Here is a 10,963-nt window from a genome sequence, read left to right on the forward strand (position 1 = left end):
CTCCATCATCACATCTTGCTCTATTTCAAGCTCATAGGTTTTCAGGATGCCATACAGTCTCTCCAAAGTAAACTCCTTGTAATCTTGAGAGTTTCTCAATGAGACTGTCATAGGTTTCCATTCCTTTGGAAGAGATATAAGGAATTTCAGATTTGAGTCTTTTGTCTGATAAACCCTTCCATGCAGCTTCAGAGCATTTAGTAGTTTTTGAAACCTACTAAAGATGTCAGTGAGAAACTCACTTTCTTCACTATGAAAATGCTCATATTGTTGAATCAGTAGCTGCATCGTGTTTTCTCTAACTTGCTCAGTGCCATCACAGATAATCTGTATTGTATCCAAACATCCTTGGCAGTTTTGCAATTGATGATGTTGTCAAACATATCACCATCAACTCCATTAAACAGAATATTCATGGCCTTCTTATCTTTCCTGACTTGTTTAATATCAGGATCAGACCATTCATGCCTTGGCTTGGGGACAGATGGCTCATTTCCAGTTGCAGCTCTCATTGGTACATGAGGGCCTCTTTCTATACAATCTACATAGGCCTCATCTTGAGAAAGTAAATGAAGATGCATCTTTACCTTCCAGTGATGGTAATTATCTTTATCCAGAAAAGGAATCTTGACTCCAACATCCTTCTTGTTCATCTTGCTATTTTATTGTGATCTTTAAACTCTTTGTTTATCAAGAGTTTGCTCTGATACCAATTGTTAGTCCCTTAATAATGCAACAAGAATTACAGAAGGGGGGTTGAATGGAATTCTTGAAACTTTTTCACAAATAAAATTGTACTAACTTAAATATATATATATATATCAGTGTGAATTGATTTGTAGAGTGCGGAATAATAACTTGAAATGAATAAAAACACAAGTAATTAAAGACAAAAGTCTTCTAAAAACTTTCTAGTGGATTTGAATGTATCCACCAGAGATATATAATATATATCAAGAGAACTCTGTGTAGCAAATAGCTCACAGCTGCTTACAAATGAACAAGTAAGAATACAGAGAAATGCTAAGAATACAACTTACAAATGTTTCTCTCTTAGTTGCTTAGTTTGTTGTTCTATTTGCTGCTTCTTGGTTTATATATCACCAAGATTACAAAGCAATAAGATAAGATAATAAAACAAAAACTATCAAGTCTAATACTATACTACTTCATTACTCTATTCCAGCATCTTTGAATATCTTCATAATAGCATGGAAATGGAAATGCTTCTTTGTTCTCTAAAACCCAGTTAAATAGGCTTCCACATTCCATTTGCATACACTCGATGTATGTGACTGTGTTGTCATTGTCAACAGATGTTTGAATTCTTTACCCATCGGGTTCATGATCATCTGTCGAGTTCATGAACATCCGTCGGGTTGTCTTGTTGATCATCCGTCGGATGGCATTGTTGTTTATCCATCGGGTAGCAATGTGACACTAGACTTCATTTCATTTATGCAGGATTACAAGACATCATCTATATACAATTAATCAACCTATTCTGTATATCTAGTTAAAGTCAACATGACTTGAGTACTACTTACAGAATCTGAACAATGTGTATGCAGAAATGTGCTACAGACTTATTGTTACATAAGTTACTCACTCGATGGATAATAAATCATCATCCGTCGGGACTATATTGAGTTATCCGTCGGGACTATAATCCTTATCCGTCGAGTACTACATTTTTCACTAAGTAGAATCTACCAAGGTGTTTTTGTTAATGAAATCATCTAGTACACAACATGTACACAACAATGACCCCAAACTAATCCAAGATTTTTTAAGGTTACAGTTCTAGAAACAAGAATTTCAAATTCTACCAATAAATTTTTCACTTTTTTTTAAAACTCTTTTCAATACTTTACAAACTCAAAACTAAACCCGCTAGTATAACTTCGAAAAGAAGTATACTAGTCCTAACTATACAATACATATCTATAATATAATATAATATAATATAAACAACTTTACACAATAGAACTTACACTAGTCCGCAAACCCTGGACCAACCACCTTCCAAAAGCTTCTTTTTTGCTTCCTTGAATTACGCGGCTAAAAAGCGTAAGCTAATCCTCATTGGAGGTTAAATTTAAAAATAGGCAAGTATGAGCGGAAGAAATGCTCAACAAGTTCATTATAACATATATATGGTCGTTTTGATGATATCTGCAATAGCACAGAACATTTTAAAATCATAATTGCTGAAACAGAAAATTTATTAAAGAATCGGATAATTGTTTTTTACTGTATTAAAAACTCTTTTTGATATTTTCGAGCAAAATACTTCAGAAATACTTTGAATCTTGACGAGAATAATACTCATAAAACTGTGTTTACGGAATTATCGTAAACAACAATAACATGAACCAATGATTATGGAATTGAATCATAAACTTTATTCAAAACCGAACTCTTGAAACTAATACTTATTTTGTCGTCATATCAAATTAGATATCAATACGAACTTTGATACTCACCACATCCCATACGGAAGTCAACATCAATCATCTATACTAATACCACCTTTTATATTTAACAAAAAAGTAAGTATCAACATAAATAAGAAACTGAATCAAAACTCTATTTTACCTTTTATTCAAAACAGAACCAGTTGATAAGTGATTTATTCTATGATTATCAAAACAATTTAGAAACAACAGTTTAGATTGGAACCAATTATATTTCATGATGTCCCCGATGATCAGTCACGAAACAGTACCGGTATCCCGCAGCCATACCGTAAATATAGGTACTACCCGTATCCCGCAGCCATACGGTACCTATAGGACGCCAGAAAAGGCATATATTCGCCTTGAAAGATATTACAGCTGGACCGATGTCTTGATCACCTACGTTGTAACCAGTAACCATCCAATCTTAAAATATTTTATTGAAAATGGGTCATAATACTTGACACCCAAAATAATTTTTATTCCCTCATTTACTTGGGTAGGAATACTCACAACCAAATCATTTTTCTCAAAATCCAAAACATTTATAAATCAAGTAATTTGATAAGTAAAATCACTTAGCTATTCTGAACATAGAATAGCAGAAGAGTGCTTTCATAAACATAATTATTTAATTCAGCGATATGTAAAATATTTATCTATTCTGAACTGAGAATAGGGAAAGCAATACTTGCATGATAAGATTCAAAATAAATATCACTTGAACAATAAGTGATGATAGGGATACTTGCCTTTAGTGTTTTTAGCAGTTAGTCGCCCTCGTAACATCGCAATTATCTCAGTCTAGCATCTCGAGACATCGCCGTCTTTTATTCCAACAATTCACTGATATGCTGCTCCTGTGATTGCTAAAAGCTTGATAGCCAACACTATTCCATTTCACTCTTTATCCAACGCCTTGTCCCAATCAACTCGATCGATCCACATCTATAATTAAAAGATACAACTTTAATCGTCTAAATAATAATTACTCGATGAACTACGCGTCAAAATCCTATCGTTTACCCATACGATAGCCCGCACATAAAGAAAACAGTCCAACACATGACTCTTGACTCATATACGCACATAATTCTTATAACATATAAACACATAATCCACGTATCACATAATTCATATAACATATGACTCGGTTCGCCAAAAGGTTCAACTCAATACGTCTAAAATTGAAATCGGGTCAAAAATAAGAATTATCGATAAAAAATAAACTCAGAATGATTCGTAAAATAAGCAACCATTTGAAAGAAAAGAATTTGGGTCTAGAAAGTATTTTTAATGAAAGCGGAATATTTTTCTGAGTCTATACGCGTTCGTTTTGTATTAAACGGACGAACAGTTTATTTAATATAAATTTTTGAACATTTTTCGGAATTAAAACGGGTCTCTGAATCGTTTTATAATTAAATAATAGGGCTCGAACACCCGAATCTGACTTTAAAATAATTTAATAATAATTATCGAGCTTTGAACATAATTTAAAATAATATTTTAAAGCTCGAACTATTTTCGGAATTTTTAAATCAAAATAATTAATTAAATCTAATTAAATAATCAATTAAAATTAATTAATAACTAATTAAATTAATTAATTAGTATTTAAATTAGTTGATTATTAAATAATTAATTAAAAACTAAAATGAATTAATTAATTAATTAATATTTATTTTAAAATTAAAAATAATTTTTGAAATTAAAAGTAAATAAATTTTGGATATTAAAATAAATAACAACAATTCCTGAAAATAATTAAAAAGGAAAATACAATTTTTGAAAATAAAATGAGATTTTGATTTATTTTAAAATAAAAATTCTATACAAACATAATTAAATTGGGGAATTAGGTTTTTAAAGATCGAAACCGGGTTGTAATCGGGTCGGGAAATGGGTCATGGGTCGCCAAGAACACGAAGAATACTCAGGAAACACTCAGGAGAATCAAACCTTCATTTCTATATAATATTGAACTCAGAATTCGACATATAATATACCAAATCGATTAGAAAAATGTTATCTATAACATGGTATCATCAAAACACAGGAATCATAAAGTTTTGGATTTTCTGGAATATTAAAGAATTAATTCGAATTATGAAAAATAACTCGAATTTGAAGTTGGTTCTGCACCAAATCTGATGAGTGTTTTGGAAGGTTCTATCCTTGATAAGATATTTCTCGGGGAAGGGATGAGAGCTTTGATTTGGTTACAAGAGCGTTTCAAACGGAGTCCGGTAACGCCACCAAATTTCAGTTTGATTCTCAAGAACACGAAGAACACGAAGAACATTCAAGAACTTAATCCGAAAATCAAACAGCCTTTTGAGCATGTTATGGAACTCGAAATTCAACATATGATATATCAAATTGAATGGCAGGAGATGCTCTACACCATACAATCATTAAATCAGACAAACCAAATCATTTACGAAAATTCATATTTTTATAAAACAATTCAATTTTTTGTAAAAATCATAAAAAAATACCGATGAAATATGGGATGATATGGATGATTAAAATGGATTCTACGCGTCGAGAGCTTCGATTTGACTACTTGTATGTCAAAATACGACTTCGGTAACACCTCCAAATCTTGGTTTGATTATGAAGAACGCGAAGAACACTCATCGGTTTCTCTCGATAATTATGAAATTTTACTGACTGATAATGATTATATGAATAAAATGAAATAATAAAAGGGCTATATATATTTATGGAATATTGGTTCATGTTGGATCGTATTGGATCGATAAATTAGTTGTTTAGCCGCTAAGTAACTGCTAAATGATCCGAAAATAGATTACTTAGCCGCTAAGTAACTATAAAGACGATACAATTTAATACCAGATTTGGATAATTATCAAAACCGAGTTTCTTATAAAACACAATATGAGAAAATAATGTAAAAATATCCCGTCTCTCGAGAATACGGGTTTTATTGATCTACCGAAATGATTATCGTATCGAATATTTTGCGCCGGGACTCGTACGGGTCAAATCGTACTCCAGATCGAAAAAGTTCAAACACGGAAAATGTCCAGAATTACCAGATTAGGTTAGGAAGGAGTTTTCGGAAGAGTTTCGGGTTGTAAAAATATAAAAACGGTTGAGGTTGGACGATTCCCGATTTTTATAACATAGTTTTGTGATTATACAGAAAATAATTATTAAATCTGTAAATCATTATAAAAATCATATAACGATCCAAAAATTACAAGAAAAATACCATAATTATCTATACTTTATTCTGCACATATAAAAATTAAAATACTAAAATAATATCACATATAAACATCCCAACATCAATTCCAATTATCATATAATTCACTAAAATTCACATAAAATCACATGAACAATTTCAAATAATAATAATATCTGCAAATACGGGATATTACAACTATCCTTTATTTTCATATCTAAACTTTGTAACTGGATGTACGCCATGTACTACACTTGATATCAGACACCCCTACCTTTGTTGATTATCGTTATAACTCTTTTTCAATACTTCTTCCTTAGTTGTTGAATCATTGATATTCATCCTTGATGACCCCTCTAGTATGAGGATAGTTCTTCTTTTGATAAGAATCTCGTAATCCTAATCCTCTGATTGTTGATCGTAGTCTTATTGTTTGGAATCCCTTAAAGATTGATATGATCCTTTCATGCCTTAAGAACTTTTGAAATGTTATTCTTTCTGGCATCTATTTTTTATAGAAATGCAAAGGTTTTTAAAAGTTGAATTGCCAAAGGGGAAAAATATTTTCTTGAGAATTGCCAAAGGGGCAAAATGTTTTCTTGAGAATAGTGGATCTGGACTAACACGCATGTCCTTTCCACACTTATTATTTGAGGCTTAAAAGCTGCCTCGGGATCCTACCAAAATTGTTTAGAACCCAGCGAGGTTCAGGATTACTTCGCGGCTGATCACCGGCTGATCACGGTTTTGATTTGAATAATGATACCATGATACCATATATCTTGTTCCATGATGTTATTATGCTTTTCTAATATGATTTCTGCTATTTAATTGCGATGAATGTCGGCTTTCACCCTTTCTTGATCCTTGATTCTTGAAAGCCCAAACCTTTCTTCATAACATTTGTATAGCCAAAGATAGAAATCTGCCACCTAGAGATTTAAAAGTAGAATCCTCAGATTTTGCTATTGTTATTATTATTGCTTTATAGAACTACTATGTAGTTACTTGCTAAACTTTTATGCTCATTTATATTTGCTTTACTCTAACCATGGCAGTTAAGAAAAAAGATGGCCAGACTTAGGCGTTCAGCTCGCATGAGCGTTCCTGGCAGTCCCTACCGTGTCATAGGTTTCCAGATGCCAGAGCAGGTAGCAGTGAGTGTGAACATGCGTAGTAGATGGAAGGATTCTTTAAGTTGGTTCAGATACAATGGGTTATCTGTCGGTTCCATTTAGGAATCGAATAAAATTGAATTCATTAATTTTTTGGGTTGTAATATATTTATTATGATTGGTAGTTGCAATCTTTTCTCAAACTTAATCATGTGTAGATCCTGTTAGTAGTTAATCGGAGTTTAATATATCTGTTGATATTATGGTGTGTGAGTCCTCATTTCCTAACCCCGAAATTGAGGTCGTCACATATAGTCCTCCCACTAATTCTCTTGGAAAGTAACTCTCTTTCAAGAAATACAGTATTGCGAGCAACAAAGACTTTGTTCTCGGTAGGATTATAGAAACTATACCCTTTAGTTTCTTCAGAATATCCCAGAAAATAACATTTATCCGATTTTGGTCCCAGCTTGTCAGACACCAAGTGTTTCACAAACGCTTCGCAACCCCATACTTTCATAAACAACATGATGTGATGTTTCTCAGTTTATATCTCATATGGAGTCTTTTGAACAAATTTAGTCGGAACTCGGTTTAGTGTATATGCAGTCGTTTCTAGGACATAACCCCGGAAACTTATTGGAAGATCTGCTAGACTCATCATCGATCACATCATGTCCAATAAGGTACGATTTCTCCTCTCAGAAACTCCATTCCATTGAGGTGTTCCAGGAGGAGTAAACTGTGATACGATACCACACTCCTTCAAGAAACCTTTAAACTCGAGGCTTAAGTATTCTCCTTCACGATCTGATCGTAGAACCTTTATACTTTCCCCTGTTTGCTTTTCCACTTCAGCCTTGTATTCTTTGAACTTTTCAAAAGAATCAGATTTGTTTTTCAAAAGATACATTTATCCAAATCTACTGAAATCGTCAGTAAATGTAATAAAGTAGGAAAAGCCATCTCTAACCATCATACGCATAGGACCACATACATCACTATGTATAAGACCTAATCGTTCGATGACCCTTTCACCTTGTCCGGTAAAAGGAGCTTTAGCCAATTTGCCAATGAGACAAGATTTGCATTCTTCATATGATTCAAAATCAAACTTATCCAAGTAAACATCTTCATGTAATTTGGAAATGTGTTTCTCATTTATGTGACCTAAACGACAATACCAAAGGCATACGATAAGTGGATTTTATGTTCATTTAGAACGCTTCATATCGGCTTAAGTTGATGATTTGACCTCAAGTATATGGTGTTTTTAATACATTTTGTGTTGAGTATGTGCAGGGCTTAGTTGGAGGAAGGAATGGACTTCTATAGGCTTTTATGTTGATAGGAGATCAAGAATTGAAGTACGAACGCTTGCGAGAAGATCAGAACGAGAAACGAGAATTCTGCAAAAAAATTTCTGGAAGCCAAGCGCGCCCACGCTTGACTCAGGCGCGCCCGCGCCCAATTATCCAGAAGCAGAGCGCGCCCGCGCTCCATACAGGCGCGCCCTCGCTAGGTCGGGCAGACAAAATCCTGATTTTAGTTCATTTTGGATATTCTGAGAGGCCAAGTCAACCTGGAGCATATAAATAAAGAAAAGGAGACGGATTCAAAAAGAAGGAAGAAGGAGAGAACTCTGGAAATCAAATGCACACAAGATGGCTAAGAGGAAAAAGATTTAATTCTATATCATTCTTTTGTATTCTTCTAATTAGGAGATACTTTGGATGCTTGTTTCGGATTTATTATCTTAACCTTATTACTTTAATATTCTCTTGTAGTATTCTGAACTTTTTACTATCATGTTTTCATTGGAACCCATGATGACGAGCCATTCGATTATGAACTAATCATTATCGTGGGATTCTAACGGATTTATTTATGTAGTTAATTAGTTGATTGCCTAAAGTTTTCAGTGTGTGATGTATTATTAATTTCCTAGTATGGTTGTGCTTAATCATCTTGGATGCGTAGCTAAAATCTAAGTTGTTTTGTTGATCTCTATTAATCGCGAAAGTGGATATTGGGGTTTAGAACTTGCCATGCTAGCATAGGTTTATGTATGTTTTAACATGCATGATTCGTAATATAATTTTAACCATCTTACGATGCCCTATGTAATTTCAATGGATAACTTGCTCTTAAACCGTTATATTTTCAAATCTTATAGACATATAGGGTCTAAACATAATTGGTGTCTGCCTAGCTTCTATCTAAATTGTGGATGCTAAGTAGTAGGGTACACGTATATTGAAAGATAGCGTGTACTAATTTCGTGTTATCTGATTAGTTATAATCACCATCACATACTATGATTAAAGGTATAAACTCTGAACGAAGTATTTAATGAAGTTAGAATCTCATGTTTTATTTCATATAAGTAACTTGATTTTTAATCTCGTAGTTAATTCATTCTAGCATAATTACTTTTAGATAATCAACTTAATTTGATACTTGTCTTAGCAGTGAATAATAATCATACATTGTTGCATAAGTGCACATTCTGAATTAAACCAATCTCTGTAGGAATGAACTAAACTTAATCTTATACTACTTGTGACCGCGTACGCTTGCCTGTTTTTGTGTGAATAAGTTTTTGGCACCGCTGTCGGGGATCGGTGTTAAATTTAGTTCATGTGCTTGTCATCAGTGGTCGTTAAAGTTCACTTACTTGGATTATTCTCTTACAAAGTTTAATTTGTTTGTGTGTTTCAGGTATTCGATTGAGCGTGTATGCGAACACATTCTCAATCTCGTACGGACAAACTAGAAGAAGTAGAAAAGGAAGTGATCATTGCAATGGGAGAACCAACTACGGAAACGAAAGCATTGAAGGATTATTCTCAACCGAAAATCATTGACATTCAGTCTAGCATTTTCAGACCAACCATTATGGCTAATATCATTGAAATCAAGCCTGGAACGATTTAAATGATACAGAATTCAGTCTAGTTTGGGGTTTCTCCAATGGAAGATCCCAATACGCACATTAGGGGTTTCATCAAGATTTGCGACACCTTCAAGTTGAACGGTGTTTCGGAAGATGCTGTGTAACTGAGACTCTTCCCATTTTTTCTGAGGGATAAAGATAAGAGATGGTTGCACTCTCTACCACCAGGTTCTATTGTGATATGGGAGGATCTTGCTCAGAAATTTCTTACTAAATTCTTCCCTATGGCAAAAATAGCTGCAATCAGGAATGCTCTTACTCAATTTGCACAGCAGTCGGGAGAATCTTTATGTGAAGCTTGGGAGCACTACAAGGAGATGCTTAGGAAGTATCTTCATCATGGAATACCTGATTGGATGGTAATCAATTGCTTCTATAATGGTTTGGGAGGACAATCAAGACCCATGTTAGAGGCAGCATAAGGTGGAGCCTTATGGGCCAAGAGCTATGAGGAAGCTTATAAGCTAATTGAAATGATGGCTACTAATGAATATCAAAACCCAACTCAGAGACTGCCACAAGGCAAGGTAGCAGGAATTCTGGAGGTGGATACAGCTACGGTTATAGTTGCTCATCTAAAGGCGTTGACTACGAAAGTGGATTCTCTGGCCAACTATGGAGTTCATCAGATATCAAGTGTTTGTGAGCTTTGTGCAGGTACATATGCGATAGATCAATGTGCTATATCTACTGAGTCAGCACAGTTTGTGAGAAATTTTTAGAGACCACAGCAACCAGTTCTTGCCACTTATCATCCTAACAACATAAACCATCCTAATTTCAGCTGGAGCAATAATCAGAGTGGTATGCAACATCCACTACAACTTTATCAGCAGTTTGGAGCCAAGCCATTCAACCCTCCTGTTTTTCAATAACAGTATGCACCAAGGCAACAATTTCAGCTATCGGTAATGCAACAACAATCTCATGGAAGTGTCGGTCAATCTATTAATAAAAAATCTGAATTGGAGGAATTGAGGCTAATGTGTAAAAGCCAAGCGGTTTTGATCAAAATTTTGGAGAATCAAATAGGACAAATTGTTAATGCGCTGCTTAATTGACCACAAAGAACTCTTCCGAGTGATACGGAAGCTAACTAAGGCAAGAGGGAAGTCAAAGAATAGTTGAAAGCAATCACTTTGAGGTTTGGAAAGGTCACTAACCATCAAAAATCATAATTTGAAATTTTTCGGCAGAAGCCAAGCGTACCAACGCTCCA

General features: G+C 34.0%; 1 non-coding gene across 1 annotated transcript; it reads right to left on the minus strand.

Moving 5' to 3' along the window:
- Positions 1–9,983: 9,983 nt before the first annotated feature.
- On the minus strand, positions 9,984–10,090 carry LOC141663446 (small nucleolar RNA R71). The gene has a single exon (XR_012551516.1). It is a non-coding gene; the product is annotated as a small nucleolar RNA R71 (small nucleolar RNA).
- Positions 10,091–10,963: the final 873 nt, after the last annotated feature.

The sequence above is a fragment of the Apium graveolens genome, chromosome 5, assembly GCF_009905375.1.
Source record: "Apium graveolens cultivar Ventura chromosome 5, ASM990537v1, whole genome shotgun sequence".
In the NCBI taxonomy this organism is placed as follows: domain Eukaryota; kingdom Viridiplantae; phylum Streptophyta; class Magnoliopsida; order Apiales; family Apiaceae; genus Apium; species Apium graveolens.